Source organism: Silurus meridionalis, chromosome 10, assembly GCF_014805685.1.
Source record: "Silurus meridionalis isolate SWU-2019-XX chromosome 10, ASM1480568v1, whole genome shotgun sequence".
NCBI lineage: Eukaryota > Metazoa > Chordata > Actinopteri > Siluriformes > Siluridae > Silurus > Silurus meridionalis.
Genome location: NC_060893.1, coordinates 28518457 through 28535665, shown reverse-complemented (window position 1 = coordinate 28535665; position 17209 = coordinate 28518457). Strand labels below are relative to the sequence as shown.

At 36.4% G+C, this 17209-nt stretch overlaps 1 protein-coding gene and 1 long non-coding RNA gene across 2 annotated transcripts in view; both read right to left on the bottom strand.

Moving 5' to 3' along the window:
- LOC124392179 overlaps positions 1 to 17209 on the bottom strand; it is a 77928-nt gene that overhangs the window by 469 nt on the left and 60250 nt on the right. The window lies entirely within an intron of this gene.
- LOC124392196 lies at positions 901 to 15822 on the bottom strand. Its single transcript, XR_006927117.1, has 3 exons — positions 15766 to 15822; positions 1156 to 1239; positions 901 to 1040 (listed from the first exon to the last, which is right to left on the bottom strand). It is a non-coding gene; the product is annotated as an uncharacterized LOC124392196 (long non-coding RNA).

The window sequence follows — 17209 nt, the reverse complement described above, 5'->3', positions numbered from 1 at the left end:
TTGAACCCAAAAATAAACAGCAAAATCCAGAACAATCAGAAAGTAAAGTAGAAAAACGAATCCTGAGCACAAGCAGGAACCGACAGCATGAGACAACAAACAGAAGACAAAGTGTGCAGTGAACGGTGAGATCTTCATCCACAAGTGCTAATGATCATGAAACATGAATCAGGTGTAAAAACAAACATGAGACCTGCTGCAGTGGCTTGTGGGAAACAGAGTTCCTGTCCATAATCCTGACAATATTGTAGTGATCTGGATGGATTTCACAATTAATGATCAAATCAAAGCAGAGTGTAAACTGTGCTCTGTGAAAACATCAAGAGGAGGAACTACAGCATCTTCCTAACCACCTGATAAACATCTGGATGCTGCTCTAACTGTCTTTGTGTCCTCGTCCTGTCAGCTTCATATCTGACTGCTTGTTTAAACTGTTCCATCCTGCAGGATCTCAGTCCTGATGCACATCTCCAATCACAACCAGATGACCTCTGACCCTTTCTGATCAGTTTTCCAATAAATACAATAGTGCACCTTTTATTCATGTCTATTTTTGTAGTTTTATTTTTCATTTTATTTTATTTGTTTGTTCTAAATAATGTGATCAGATGTGAGCAAATAAAATGTCCATATTTCTCTCTTTTATCTGATACACTGTGACTTTTATATCTACATTTTATGTTGAATAATTTACTCACCATTGAGTTGAACTCTGTGGATTTCTTGCATTTTGTTAGTGTTTGTAGCCTTCACATGTACCAGCACAGAGGATTTGTATAACGTGTGATCAGTGATGTTGACGTCCTTCAACACCAGAGAACAGTTTCCTTTACGCAGCTCGTCCTCAGGAACGTCCACACGTCCTTCATATCCTGGACCCTCATGTGTACTATTAATGTTTCTCTCAAACACAATCTTATCATCAGTACGCCACTGAACATGTGGAGTTTTGCTGAAGTCTTTACTCAGGCTACATGGCAGGAGAGCTGTGGAACCCACATGAGCTTCTACAGTAATGTGAGGATCTGCACTGATGGGGTCTGTGGGGGGAAACATTACAATCTACATGATTTGGAGCATTTTATAAAAATTGTAGCATATTGTAATGAATGTGAGGACACTTGTGTGTTGTTGGACTTGAACCAGGTCACTCACCCACACAGACAGAGAGCCAGAAGATGGAAATAGAAAGGAGGATCATGATGCCTGGAAGACTCGTGTGGAGTTTTTACAGATTTCCTGATACAAACACAAACAAAGGCAGATTATTACACACATTAAATATAAGTGGAAGATCAGCTTCTGCAGAAAATCACACAAACAAGTGTTCACTGTATTAGTGTCAATTTTACACCCTGAAAAAACACAAATCACTCATTTAAAATTCCACGTTTCACTACGCTTCATCACCTCAGTAACTGCACCATGACTTTACTGCCCCCTGTTGGTGGATTTTAATCAGCAGCAGTGATGAAAGACCATGTGCTGATATCACAAACAAATAAAAAAATAAATGTAGATTCTGAGGTGTTACACTTTTATGTATATTATAAATATAATAAAAATAATGTAACATTAATAAAGTTGTTAAATACATTTATTATGAAACTCTTTTGTATATTCATAATTAAAATAAACAAATGAGATTAGAATATTATAAATTGAACCTATTTTGAGGTGACTTTAACTTTTTTGTAGTGAGAACATCAACAAGTACAGGAAACAATTTGATGTTCAAACTACACTAAAACTCATCCAAGGAGAAGACAGTGATTATGAAGGATGTGACAGTGGCTCGGATGAAGACTTGATGACCATGAAGACACACAAAGACATGGATGGTGATGAATCAGGTGGGTCTTATGATTTAGACCAGGGCTGTCAAACTCAAATTCACTGAGGGCCAAAATTAAAAACTGGGACGAAGTCGTGGGCCAAACTCAATATTTATTGAAAAATTTACTTTACAATTGTGCATGTTTTCAGTCTCTTCAGATCTGTAATGTTGAACCTTTTTATATGAAAACAAACTTTAGTTTTGCATAAACAATGAATCTGAAACAACCAAAGTTTCATATTATAAACACATTAGAAATTACATTTGAAATAAAACACATCAGTGGTATTTGTTTCTTATGTCTCTCTCTCTCTCTCTCTCTCTCTCTCTCTCTCTCTCTCTGTAGCCTTTTCAAATTCCTTTTTAATGTAAAACTTTTTTCACAGGGCAACAAAACAACCAAAAATAATAATTTCCGTCAATTAAAAAAGCCAATCTTTTAACTATTAACAGTCCATGTCTTAGAGTAGAAAAAGTGCATAAAGACAACATTCATTCAAGCTCAGTTTGCTACACTCTGATTTACTCTGATGCACATTGGTTGAAGTCAGATACCTGCATCTCTTCTTAGATACAAGTGCATCATGTCTGGGTTTAGGCTCTGATCTGAGCATCATGTCTGGGGTTTAGTCTCTGATCTGAGCATCATGTCTGGGTTTAGGCTCTGATCTGAGCATCATGTCTGTGTTTAGGCTCTGATCTGAGCATCATGTCTGGGTTTAGGCTCTGATCTGAGCATCATGTCTGGGTTTAGGCTCTGATCTGAGCATCATGTCTGGGTTTAGGCTCTGAGCTGAGCATCATGTCTGGGTTTAGGCTCTGAGCTGAGCATCATGTCTGGGTTTAGGCTCTGATCTGAGCATCATGTCTGGGTTTAGTCTCTGAGCTGAGCATCATGTCTGGGTTTAGGCTCTGAGCTGAGCATCATGTCTGGGTTTAGACTCTGATCTGATCATCATGTCTGGATTTAGACCCTGATGTGAGCATCATGTCTGGGGTTTAGGCTCTGATCTGAGCATCATGTCTGGGTTTAGGCTCTGAGCTGAGCATCATGTCTGGGGTTTAGGCTCTGATCTGAGCATCATGTCTGGGTTTAGACTCTGAGCTGAGCATCATGTCTGGGTTTAGACTCTGAGCTGAGGAGATCCTCAGGATTGAGTGAAGATGTTCATCAGTGAGACTCCCGAGTGGTGTTTTGTTCATCTTCATTAAAGAGAACAGTTACACACACAGATATGTGCTGCTGAACACAGAGAGGATTTGAGCAGCTTGGGCACGGAGTTGGAGCAGTGTGTCGGGAGGAAACATGGAAACTGTGCAGCACACACAGAGTCTTAGTTTGACTTGAGTGTGACTCTACACTGGAGTTCAATCAGCTCCATTTGGAGGTTGGTTGGTACGCTTTCCACGTCAACCACAAACGGATTACTGAGCAATTTAAATCTGGATTTCTGGGTTTCAAAGTCGGTAAACCTCCGAGTAAATTCAGCGCGGAGTACGCTGAGTTTTTCAGCGCAGAGTTTTTCAGCGGTCTCGACTGACGCGCCAAAGCACTAACAAAGCATTCTGGGATTTGTAGTATTAGCGGTGTATGTGCTATTTACTGACGGGCCAGCTCTAATACACATTTGATATGATCTCGCGGGCCAAATATAACTACAGGCCTGAGTTTGACACTCCTGATTTAGACAGTCATGAATCAAGTGATGTAGATCATTTCCACAGCCAGACAAGAACCTCAGGCAGCAAAATACAACCATACAGAGAAAAAGACATTTTCTTCCCACACCTCTAGGGTATATCAGCAAATTCATCACAGCAGAAATGTTTAAATACTAAACAAACTCATTTGTACAGTGTGCAAAATCTTTTATTTGTGGAGAAGCCACTGAATCTGAACTACAGATCAGGGGTTCCGAATGATAAAACTGTGTGTAGGATCCTTATTAAAAGTGTATGTGCACTGGAAGCTAAATTCAGTGTATGCCCCAAATTATTCAGATTTATAAACCTGTGTAACACAGATCACAGATCACCTGCAAGTGTGCGTACGTGAAACAGTCTCATATTTTAAACATAATTAGTCGATGCAAAATGATCCTGATCCATATTAATATATGCTGTCTGATGTGTCTCTAGTGTGTGTGTGTGTGTGTGTGTGTGTGTGTGTGTGTGTGTGCGTGCACTAATGAGGATTGTGTTTAATTTCGATGCACAGCTGTAAAATTACAATAAAAGTATCCTATTGAGTATTTAAGAAAGTTTTACTTTGATGTGTTAATTTTAAATGTGTGAAATAAAGAATCTTTATTAAAGGAGAAAACTGTCCTCCAACCACCAGGGCGTGACTACAACTGGTGGGAGTCCCAAATCCCCCTGAGCAAACATTACTGTATAGCAGAATCACTGCCATAACTGGTGTGTGTGGGGGATTGTGCAGGAAGTGGAGGAAGACATAGAGGGAGCTGAGACCACAAAGGAACGAGGTCAAATAGTTTTCGAGAGACAAACTCAGAACAAAGAAAACACAAAATAATCACACACAGCATAAAAATGACTAAAAATAACAATATCAAATCATTAGAGAACCAACCACAGAGCCTTGAGTGACAACACAAGAGCATGAGATAGAACATTAAATAAACCAAAAATAAAACACAGTAATGAAGGAAAATGAGCAAACACACTAGAACAGAGACTTAAACACGAAAATCTGAAAAAAGAAGAACTGGAGGGGGCATTTGATTTATTTATTTACAAAGTGTTCTGCAGTAATCTAATGGTCCTGTATGTGATGTGATCCTCTATTCCTCTATTCTCAGCCCAGTCTCACTGCATTTCCTGATATAGTTAAAAAAAACAAATCTATTGATTTGTGTTCATAGACACAAATTTCCCTCTTTTTTCATGTCACTGAGGTCGAATTTCTATGGGCTGTATTTCAGTAGGAAGTATTTTTGGAGCCTCCGCCAAACTTTTCTTTCTGCCACTGGATGCCACAGACGCTATATTGTTTTATTCTCATTTATTACTGATTTTTTTAAATCTTCAATCTCCATTTACTCAACATTTAAGCGTTAGATATTATCCTTGTTTTTATTGCTTTATTTTTTTACAGTGAATATATTCTCCAAATTATTTAAGAGGACTACGTTAATTAGAGACACACACATTCTGCCTTATTCTCTGATAAAAATGGGGAAAAAGGTTACCTTTGGCATTTCTGTCAGCATTATCTATGATCCTCTGCCTCCGTTGCTATGGAGACGGAGCCAGATGAAGGCAGTCGTGCTGAGAGACATTTACATTTTACATTTGCGGCATTTAGCAGACGCCCTTATCCAGAACGATGTAAAAAAGTGCTTTGAGTCTCTAGTAATGAATAAATCTACACTGGTACACAAGATTACAAACATAATAGAAATATAACTCTTGAATTCTACAAAGCAAACTTGAAAAGTGCTAATTTAAGTGTTTCAGGAAGAGGTAGGTCTTCAGTCGTCGCTTGAAGATAGTCAGGGACTCTGTTGTACGGACATCTAGGGGAAGTTCATTCCACCACCTCGGTGCCAGAACAGAGAAGAGCCTTGAAGTGGACTTACCTCTCATTCTGTGAGACACGTAAAAGACTGTGTTGGTATTCCATGCAGTCGTGCATCTGCTCCTACTGCACTCCCATAGTGGACAATGTGATGGTGAGACGTATATAAAATATTTTGATTTAAGATTTGAGTTGGATTTTACAAAAAGGTGTTTATGAAACAATTATCACTCAGTATAAATCCAAATACAACTGCTGGATTTAATATTGATGATAAAGTGGATATTATGTATGATACGGTGTAAAATTAAATGTGTGAAAGGCGTCAATACTTATGATCATTTTCTCACATTTACTTTCTATACAATCCGACTTCAGTTCACCATCTCACCATTGGTGTCGCTATTTCCCCATTCTCACCTTCTGTGTCTCCAGAATGTGTGTATGCAGAGCTCAGTTTACTTACAGTTTACCTACTGTTTACTTACTGTCAAGTATGTTTTTATTAAATTACAGCCTTGGTGTAGGAAGTGGTATATGCATGTTCCAGCACAGTTTTTTGTGTACACCACGTTTATAAATGAGACACCAGGGACTGCACCGTAGAATAATGTTTTTGGTTCTGGGTGTGTCCATTATATTCCATTTTGCTGCAGCTCCTAAAGCTCATTGATAAATGGAGTTAACAGAGTTCTAATGTTGGGCTTCCTTTTCTTTACACCAAATACATGGTCAGCACCTATTTTTTCATTATTTTGAATTCGGTTTATGATTTGGCACTAAAAGGGACATAGCTGACGCATGGATAACTGGAATTTCCATGTGTCTGCAAAACTGCATTTGGCCCAGATTTTTATTACCAAGGCAGTGCTGTACTCCAACTTAATGCGACTGAAGAAACATGGCTATGGGTCGATGCCCCGGGTTGAAGAGACGCTGGCCAGCTATCACTTCCCAGGGGTTGCATTGTCTCTTAAAAGAGATTAAAAACTTATCTATTTAGCAAAGCCTACACATAACACACATCACATCATAACCTTGTGCCCAGTACATTTGATCAAATGCACATTATCAACTTGTGCTGTTAATATCATGCACAGCAGCTATGCTAATTCCTCTAATAACCACTAATGAATGTATAAGACTGTAGAAAGAACATTACTCATAATCACACACTCCAGTGCTCATGTTAGTTCTCACTCTCCAGTGTTCTGTATTGTTGAAAGATTTATGATCACACTCTTGATGTCGCCCAAATGAGGACAGGTTCCCCTTTTGAGTCTGGTTCCTTTCAAGGTTTTTACCTCATAACATCTAAGTAAATGTTTCCTTGCCACAGTCACAGGCTGCTCATCAGGGAGAAATGCACACCATTCACCTTCACTCTTAAAATTCTGTAAAGCTGCTTTGAGACAATGTCTGTTGTGATGTCCGGTTCTATAGAAATAAACTTGACTTGGCTTGACTTGACTTGACTAGATAATACCTTTAATTAATATGTATTTATAATGTGTACAAATATTCTATTGTGAAAATGTAATGCTTTCAAGAGTCGAGAAGACATCTGGAAAATAGTACAAAACATGGAGAAAAACCCCTGATGCTGTAAATGATTTGTCACTAAGTCATTATGTTGAACAATGTAATTTGCTTGCCAATTTTTTCTGTTTACTTTTTGAAATGGGAGACCAAATTAAAGGAGTCTTTCAGAACTTACAAACAAATAAATCTCCTTTGTCTGATGATTTGGATAAAACTGAAATGAACTTGAAGACAGCAGTAACACAGAAAAGAGAAGATCAAGAAAGAGAGCAGTAAGCAATGTTTTAATTTCACATTAAATATCTGAGGTAATAGAGTGAGATTATCTGCCAGATTTTATAAAAAAAAAAATTGTTGGCAGATGTTCCATTCCAGATGTCTAAAGTCTGAGTTTCCTTTGAGATTGAAAACAGATGTTTAAAGGGATCATATGCTGCTTTTTTCCAAAGACATGATGCATTGTGATTGTGTGAACATCTTCAGGCTCATATTTACTGTTTGTATTTCATGTTTAAGGAACACATCATTTCCCTAAATTTCTGTAACAGAGGTTAAATATTGCAAAAATTGCATGACCCATAAAGTCACAGTAGACAATTTAATTAGAAATATTTTTTTTTTAAATAAACCAGAAAAAACAACATATAATATTCCCTTTAATTCTCACTGGATGCTTTATTGTTTAATAATAAATATATCAATAACACTAATATAATGTACGTGGTGTTGCTGAGACTCTTCTATCCTTGTATCTAATGTAACACATACAGGCTGCGCTGGAATTAGAGAACAGCTTTCTGCAGAGGAAATCTGCCCAGATGTCAGAGAGCCACCAGTCACACCTCCCTCCAACACTCTCGCTGAGCCTCTCCCTCTGACTAATCAACTACACATGTCCTTCATTTACCCATCCGCTTTATAGACCCCCTTCACCTTCACTCACCATCCTATCTAGAGTTTACAGCTATAGATCATCCAGACATGTGTTTCCCACACTCCGCACTACGCTTCGGATAACGCTTGATTTAGATAAGTATGTCATTTCCTGAAGTTTCCTGTCTGACTCTTTTGTGTTGGTTTATTCAAGAGCAATAACCAGCAACCTTTTTTACTCCCAGTTCCTGAAGCCTGGTCAATCCGTGACACCAGAAAACTCATGTTGAGCTTAATGATGATGTAGTGAAAGATCTGAAAGGTCATTTAACAGAAATTATAATGTAAATATGAGACATTTATTTATTAAATCAAACCTTGAGTTAAATTCAATTCATTTTCAATTAATTTGTATTTGTATAGCGCTTTTAATAATGAACATTGTCTCATTATTAAACCATGATCAGTTTTTAGATGTTACAAAATTCTTCTTCTTTAATTATAATATTCTATTCTATTCTATTCTAATTTTAATACTGAATTATTCTAACTCATTCTAGCTTCTGCATTGTTAATCCGACCTATAAATTATGTGAAATTAAGTGTAATTAATGTTTTTAAATGAAAATTGTTGTATTCTGTATGTTAAACATTTTAGCATGAACACTTGCCTGTGGATACTGTGAGGAGGTCTTTATGAACATCCCTTCATAATGTCATTTAGATTTACGTGATGGAAAACACAAGTATTTAACTAAAGCTGATATTTGGCACAGAGAAAATGGCAAGACATGTGCAGGAAAAAATACTGCCAATTAGGGAGACACAATTGTAGAGGATGTCATTGGATGTGTTATTATTAAATATTAATAAATACGCTTACACCAACAAAATTAAATTTAAGAGTAAAATCAAGTAGAAATTGCTCTTTAATATAACAATCGCAGGTTAAAATGTGTGTGTGTGTGTGTGTGTGTGTGTGTGTGTGTGTGTGTGTGTGTGTGTGTGTGTGTGTGTGTTTGACCAGTTAATACTTTTTAAGTTGAGAGGGTCTTTATGGCATCATGGAGATTAAATGTCATCAAAGAGCCGTAATAACAGCCATGTTACAAAAGCATGTTGTTTTTATTCCACATTTGTTGACCTTATTTTTCACATGACTAATATACATCTACATGGATGAATGTTTGTCCTTAAATAGTTCACTTTTTAAAAACTTTTACAACAACCAATTTTAGCACAAGACAATATAAAAAAATTACTATATAACAATCATTTTAAAGTTACATTAATCCTTTAGTAGTAAAAAAGAGATTGAGACTTAAAATGAAGAGCAGCTCAAACTTTTTACTGCATTATTTATTTTTTTCCAAGCTTCATGGGATTGAAGCATTTCTTAATGCAAAAATATCATCTTACAGCTGAAGTTCAGGCCAAAGTTTCAGCAAGCTGTGTGCAACCACTTAGTGACAAATCCTGACTCACGTTTCCTGTGCCAAGAACAGATTCAGCTCAAGTGCAGCAGAGTACAAAGCCATTCAAACCAGCTCTTTTACTGCCCAAAACCGTGAGAGAGGGAACACACTGAAAAGTCCAGAAGCAGAACATGACCTTTGGCTAAACGACAAATGTGGAAAATACTGTGGTTGCAGACCTGCGAGCATGAAAACGGTCCCAGTATTAATACTAGTGCTGCAGCCGAGTGCAGTGTAGTTTACAGTGTAGCATTAGAAGTAATGAATTGCAGTTATTCTCTACTTTATTGATAAATCTCTCCATTTCTAAAAGTGACCAATTACAGATAATCCTTTGTCGCATAAACTCGTTCCACATTCATCAGGTCACTCGGCTAAAAGTTTCAACTCCTTATAAACCAGACGTCCAGGACCAAAGAGCTGAGAGCAAAGGAGATCGAAGTGCTTATAGACAAATGAAATAAAAACAATAAAAACAGAAAAAATGCTTTTATAGTTAAAAAGTTTGTTTTTCTCTTTTTACAGTAAAAAAGAATTCCTGAATGTCACAGTGTCTGAGGCAGGAGCCTTCATTTTCAGAACATGTAATAATGAGGCTCACTGAAAGAAATGTGGCCCTTCACTGTAAAGATCTGGTGACATTTGTGTTTTGTTTGGATGAAATGATGTTTGTTCTGTAACTGTTTGCTTCTTTGTTGAAATTATACTTTATATTTTATTATACTCTGCTAAATGGCGCAAATGTAAATGTACTTTACTTACTTCTTACTTCTTAGTTTTGTAGTACATTGTGTCTGTGTGTGTGTGTGTGTGTGTGTGTGTGTGTGTGTGTGTGTGTGTGTGTGTGTGTGTGTTTGTAAAACATATTCTAAAACATTCCTGCAGCTCTTGTAGTTGTTCTGCTGATACATTACTAATGAGCTGATATGAGAATGTAAATATTCTGGGAACACATGAATGTCAAGATTCAAATATTCTTCAACTGTACTTCAAGTAGAACATTAAAGTGTGTTATAAATCAGATAAGAAATACAATTCAGTTACACTAAATGTACTTAAAGTTGTTCCATATAAACATAAGTATATTACAACATATATATATTGCAATTCAAATTAATCTTAAACATATCATTTAACACTTAATATCATTGAAGTTGTTCCAAAATAACACAATTAATATGCACTTAGAATAAAATAATTAAAATATGATAATTGCATGTAAAATAGTAAAACCTAAGTATATTTCCTTTTAACCTGGGAACACATTTATGAGACTCCACTGGTGCATGTGCCATGTAGGTGGTATTTCTAGCTGTTCTGGTAAACCAGCATGTTGCATGGTTGATCTCCCAGTGTAACTGTAAACTACTTGGTGTCCAAAAGCCACTGAAATAAAGCAGCTTCCAGTCAGAGGCCACAAAGCAGCTGCCCAACAGTTTGTGGAAGAACTTTACCACCAGCAACACCACCAGTGAAGTCTATATTAGAGTTCTAGATGATGTTTGCACTGACCAGTTTGCACACTGGCCTACAAAACCTGTTGCTGCTGCAATTTCTGCAAAGTCCATGCAACCACCACTGACTGTGAGAAATGTGAAAGTGTCTTTGCTGAATACAGAAACTTCATCAATTAGTTCCTGAATTACTGAAAGTGCTTTAAAAGGTGATTATTATGAACATAGTGAACATGGGGGAAGAGTTTTGTTATCACTGATAATTTGTTTATTTAGAGTTTTATTGCACTATGTACAGGTTTATCTTGCTGAGAAGACGTCCAGTGTGAAGTAGTTTTATTTATTTGTGTTCAGTTTGCACATTTTCATGTTGTAAAATAAATCTAAACAATCATTTGTGGGTTATACATCACACACAAATGTTCCATTTTGATATTTCTATATAGAAATGCAGGAAAAGTCTGTGTGATTGTGTAAAGAAGATTTAATATATGCTGTGAAAAAGCGAATAAAAAAGAAACTTATTTCTGAAAAAGATCTACTGCTATTAAAACCAGAGGTGTGAAGTAATGAAGTACAAATAGATTTTTCTGGTATCAGTATTTTACTCCAATCTTTATTTTTCAGACACCTTTTTACTTTCACTCATTACATTTTTTACACAAATATCTGTACTTTCTACTTTTTACATTTTCAACACCAGCTCGTTACTTTAGTTTTAATTAATTGATTTGGTGAAATATCAAATCTTTTTTTCCACTGAGCGCCGATTTCAGCCCACCAACAGATTTCCTGCCATTGTGCGTCTTTTACACTCCACTGGTGTATAAAGTCCTGTCTCTCACTCACCACAGATGTAGACTAGATTACGTAGCTAAGAATCAGCAGGCAGAAAGCAACAAGAAGTAAAGCTAATGTGGATGAGACAGAGGGAGTCAGTGATGTAAATATGACTGAGATCAGACACATTTCTGATCACCTGATCATCATCCTCATCATCATCTTTACTCTGCTTGTGTTCTATATGTGGCTGTTAAGTCTGGACACATTCATTAAGTAACAACATTTTTAAATTGTTTTGTAATAATATATATATATTTGGCTGTCAAAATTAAAATTATTTTAAACGGCACTAAATGTTATTAACGCGTATCAATTCAGCGCACATTTCTGTTTTTACCATTTTTATAAAATATATAAATACATAAATAAATGACTAAATATAAAAGAGGTGAAATTAAAACCTCCAGCAAAACATAAATTTATTTCACGGCGTCCCTTCTTTACTTAGATATAAAATGAATAAATAAACATAAAACATAAACATAAAAAAAATATTTTTAATGCGTAAACTTTTGTTTTATTTTTGCGCCAAGTCTCAAATCAAACACCAAATCCACCACGGTTCACACAATTTACCCTCTAGGTGGCGTTCTGTGGGTTACTACCTCATAATGGTGAAACAAACCTAAATTACTGTATTGATCGTACAGATAAGAACAATACATCATTCAAATCTGTAAAATGTCTATGATTATATATATGAAAGCTTCTTGACTTTAAGAGGTGCAGTTTCCTCGGTGTCACCTCATTAACTGTCCGTGTGGAAACATAGTAAAGGTTCCGTTTGGTTTCCTGATGATTTCCGTCATTTAAACGCCATTATTACTTTAAAATATTTACAAGAGTTTTTTGTCTTCATGCTCTATGTTGCATCCATATTTCTCCATGTCCATGTTGCTTAAAGTATTACAACAGGAAGTACAAATATATGGTACATTTAGAACAGATAGAAATGTGCGATTAAGTTGCGATTAAATATTTAATTTGATTGACAACCTCTGTACAATTATACATAAAATCTACATATTACATAGTAAACCTTTATTACTTCTCATTACATCTGCACTATCTTTATCTATATGTGTCAGGGACCTCCCTGCCACGCCCCCCTCGGTAGCAGTCAGGGATTCACCTGTCACGCCCCCCTCGGCAGCAGTCATGCTGCCTCGTTATGCCGCCCCGGCTCTGATTCCCGACAGCCTAGCCAGTCTCCAGACCTAAACCCAATAGAGAATCTTTGGAGGTGTTGGAACTCAGAACCCGTCTCTGAGCAGACACATCATGGGTGGATTCTTTGTTTCAGATAATTCCCAATGTAGCACTCTTAACTTAATAAAATAAAATGAAATGGACCTCAAAAGCCAATGAAAAATCTTCAGTCTTGGATGAGAAAGAGCAAAAACTTCTTTATTCCAGACACGTTCTGATGAGCCCATAGAAGGTGGTCACTTCATCACATCAAAATGATCAAGCGCACACACACTTTGCACACACTCATTCTTATACCCTGGTGTTACATGACACCTTTACTTTTTTCCTATTTTCTTCATCCCAGCAAAGTCCCCTTCCTGGGACTCCATATTTGGGTTTTCCTGTTCCCCCATTACCCTTATTTACGGCCTTTTCTCTATGTCACTTAAGAAAAGAATGTGTATACAACTTTCACCCCCTCTGGTACAGCCAGGCACCGCTTCCTCCTGCTCTCAGGTTTTTATGCGTGGACAACCATTTTGCGGCCTACTTTATCTTCCCTACATCTACTCTGTGTAAGTGTTCTGCTTTTATAATGCTATTTGCTATTCCATTTTTATTAAATCAAGCTATATTATTTTACTTAAATTGTCTATTTGTATAAGTTTAACTACATTATTATTTTACAGACATCCTGGGACATCTCTTAGGAGCATTCTTCACTAACAGCATCGTAAATCTCACCTCTTCTCTGCACAATAAACATGCTTAAGCCTTGTATGTTGTTCTTTCTTGTCTATCCAACACACTCATAACACCAGTCAGACTCTACTCTACTCTATTTATTAAAATCTGATCGCTATTGTGAATTATACTTGAAGTACATAGACTACATGAGACTGATTAAAAACACATAAGCTAAAATAGGTGTTAATCAAGCTGCTTCTATTGTATCTAATAGATTCTATACTAATTATTAGGTAAATTTATTGGATGGATATTAGTTGGATTAAAACACACTCTAGATAAGGTTAATTCAAACATTTTTCTCGACAGAGGGAGCTCAAACTCCGTGTTTCTCAGCGACAGGCCAGAAACCTGACTGATCTAGAGAAGATCTGTGTGGAGGAGTGGGCCAAAATCCCTCCTGCAGTGTGGGCAAACCTGGTGAAACACTACAGGAAACGTTTGACCTCTGTAATTGCAAACAAAAGCTACTGTACCAAATATTAACATTGACTTTCTCAGGTGTTCAAATACTTATTTTCCTCACTGTATATATATATATATATATATATATATATATATATATATATATATATATATATACAGCGTTGTGCTAGTTACTAAGAAATAGTAACTAGTTACAGTTACTCGTTACTTCATTCAAAAATTAACTCAATTACTTTGTTGATTATTTACACCAAAAAGTAATGCGTTACTGTTAAAAGTAACTTTTTGGTTACTTTTTTAAAGAACCTTCTTTAATGTTTCCATTAATGCCCTTTCATGCGTTATGGTCTACAAACACAAAACTGACTTAAACACAAAGTCATTTTTAAACACTATTTTATTAAAGTCAGAGCAGCACAAACTGAATATATCACAAGGATTTCTGAAATAAACAACAAAACAAGCTGAATATTAGATTCACAATCAAAAATTAAAGTAGCTTCTGCATCATAAAAGCTGTTGTGTTGAGCTCTTAAACATGTTCCTTTCACAGCTGAAGTATGAAAACTATCAACAATGTAGAACAGAACACCGGGTTAGCTTCTAGCTTCTAGCTTCTAGCTTCATCGAGCCGTGGAGTTTCTGGAGGAGCTTCGACAGATTGTAGTTGCTGTTTATCGCAGTAGATACGAGCGTCGAACCAGAAAGACACAACTTACATTTGACTAAAAAGTTTTTGTTTTATACTCAACTAAAGTGAAATAATGATCATATTTCCACTTTGAGAAACTCGTCTTGCTCTCGCCTCGACTCGCCATTACTGCCGCACAGACCTGAATAATAATAATCTGCACTGCTATAGCCTTTATATTTATTCATGTGCTGTACATATGCTACATGTTTATCTGCACTATTTGCATGATTGCTACTTTTTGCACTTCTGGTAGATGCCAAACTGCATTTAATTGCTGTGTACCTGTACAATGCAATGACAATAAAGATCGATCGATCTATCGATCTATCTATCGATCTATCTATCGATCTATCTATCTATCTAATATTAATATGATGTGAGGGTCAGGTACACTAAAACAGGTAGCAGTAATAACTACTTTTTACTGAAGTACATGTCCGAGTCAATACTTATTTACTTTTACTTGAGTAAAAAAGTATAATCAGTACTTCAACTTTTCCCCGAGTATTTTAAAACATCAGTATCTGTACTTCTACTTAAGTAAAGTATTTGTGTACTTTTGCCACCTCTGATTAAACTGTTCACAGTTGTGTAGTTTGGAATATGTTGTGGAAAAGCAAATTGTGGGAAAACCTCGGTTCTGGAAAAAAATGATAATGTGTACCGAGCAAAGTAACCTTTTTATAAAAGAAAATAAACAGGAACATCTGATTTATGAAGCAAAAACCTGATACATACTGTATATATCCTGCTCTTTCTCCTCATTACATCATCTCTACTGGTTTTAGTTTTAAAAACAATAAAGTGAAGAAACACATATTTTAGTTCACTCATACACACACACACACACACACACACACACACACACACACACACACATCATATACACATATTTGTTCATGTACAAAATATCTCATGTAGAAACACGAAGTCATCAGTTTTTATACAAGCACATAGTGGAGAACCTGAACACTGATTATCCTGATCTGTAATGTAAACGTTTATAACCTCCATAAATTATTCTTGTCTCTGAAATCAATTCACTTTTTGTAATTTTTTTACCCCCAGCAGACCGGTGTCTTGTCAGTCCACAGATGAAGATTAATGTTTATAAAACATAGATAAGAAGTGAAAAGTCTTACCTTAGAGAGAGAAGAAAATGTCTTGTGGCTCAGGTTATTCATTCATGCCAGAAGATCAGCAGCATGTGGGTTATTTTTTTTTTTTTTCTATGTTGGAATTGGTGGTGGTGTTGGGGGGTGTGTGTGTGCCGGTCCATTCACATTTCTCATGTAAATGTTGCTCCTCCCTGCTCTGCTTTGAATTAATGTTCTGTCGTCATGAGACTCGGCAGCTCTACGTGCAGTCAGACTCATACACACTACAGTGAGTGAGAAAAAACTTCAGTGAGATGACCATCTCCACCTGGTAGATCTTCAGCCAGAGCATCCTGTCTTGTTTCAGTGCACTGTTTTGTTAAGGGGGATTTTCCCTTGGCAAGTTTGGCGATCTGCTTGAAGAAGGATGGATTTGGTCGACCTCGTCAAAAAACTGAAAAGCAATTGTCTTTCCTAAAATGCTGTTCGGTTTCTATACTGTAGCCTTTAGAAATATTTTTAGAAATGTTTATTTTTATTCGTTTTCTTTGACAGAATTTGACATCAATTTCACAATTTCCTGTATTGAAATAGATCAGTTCTCTGTAACATTCAGGTTCCTTGATTTCTCGATGTCTCCAGGAGATCCTCATGCCATGTTTTCTCTGTGACAGTCGAGATGTCTGGTTTTGTCTCCTGATACTCACGTTGTAGCATGTTCACATGGGCCTCAACAGATGTTGAGGCCCATGTGAACACGTTTCCTTCATTAGAATAACAGAAACAGATAACGCTTCTACTGTGATGGATAGGGACAGATATGCAAAATGTCTAAAACTTCATTAATCAACAAGATGCTTTAAATAAAATAAAAACAACACTGAACTGCATAAACAGAATAAGTAGGCAATAAAGATTCATTATCTATAATATAATTATGAAATATAACTTTTCTTATAATAATGTTCAAGTTGATAATGCTGTCTTTACCTTGGATGTGTGGAAGGATTAGACTGGGGTCATGCTGTAGACTGGTTGAATTCCACTGCTACTGGCTCTAACACAACAATGGTCTCCACATTTTCCTTGTATTGGTACAAACTGTAGAAACTTTAGTTGCTTTTTGAAGGATTCAACAAACATCTGCCACTAATGCTCAGGATACTAACAATGTAGTGTAGAGTACTGAGACGTGCACTTAAGACTGCACATGTGTATCAGTTGGTCTAGTGTGAAAACGTTTTTAGCGCTGTTTGAGTATAAGAAACAACACTTATTGGACACATCATTTTGTTGCTGATTTTAAAAATGTTAATTAATTTGAACAGTTTTGTGACACAGGAAAAAAACGGGTTGCACTGCACAAGTCTGCAGGGGCTTTGATTAACAGCTAAAGTTAACAGTAGCATGAACAGAAACATCAAGGTTCAGTTACTTACCCATGAATTTCCTCGTCTCCTCTTTGGCAACTTGTATATCAGCTTTAATT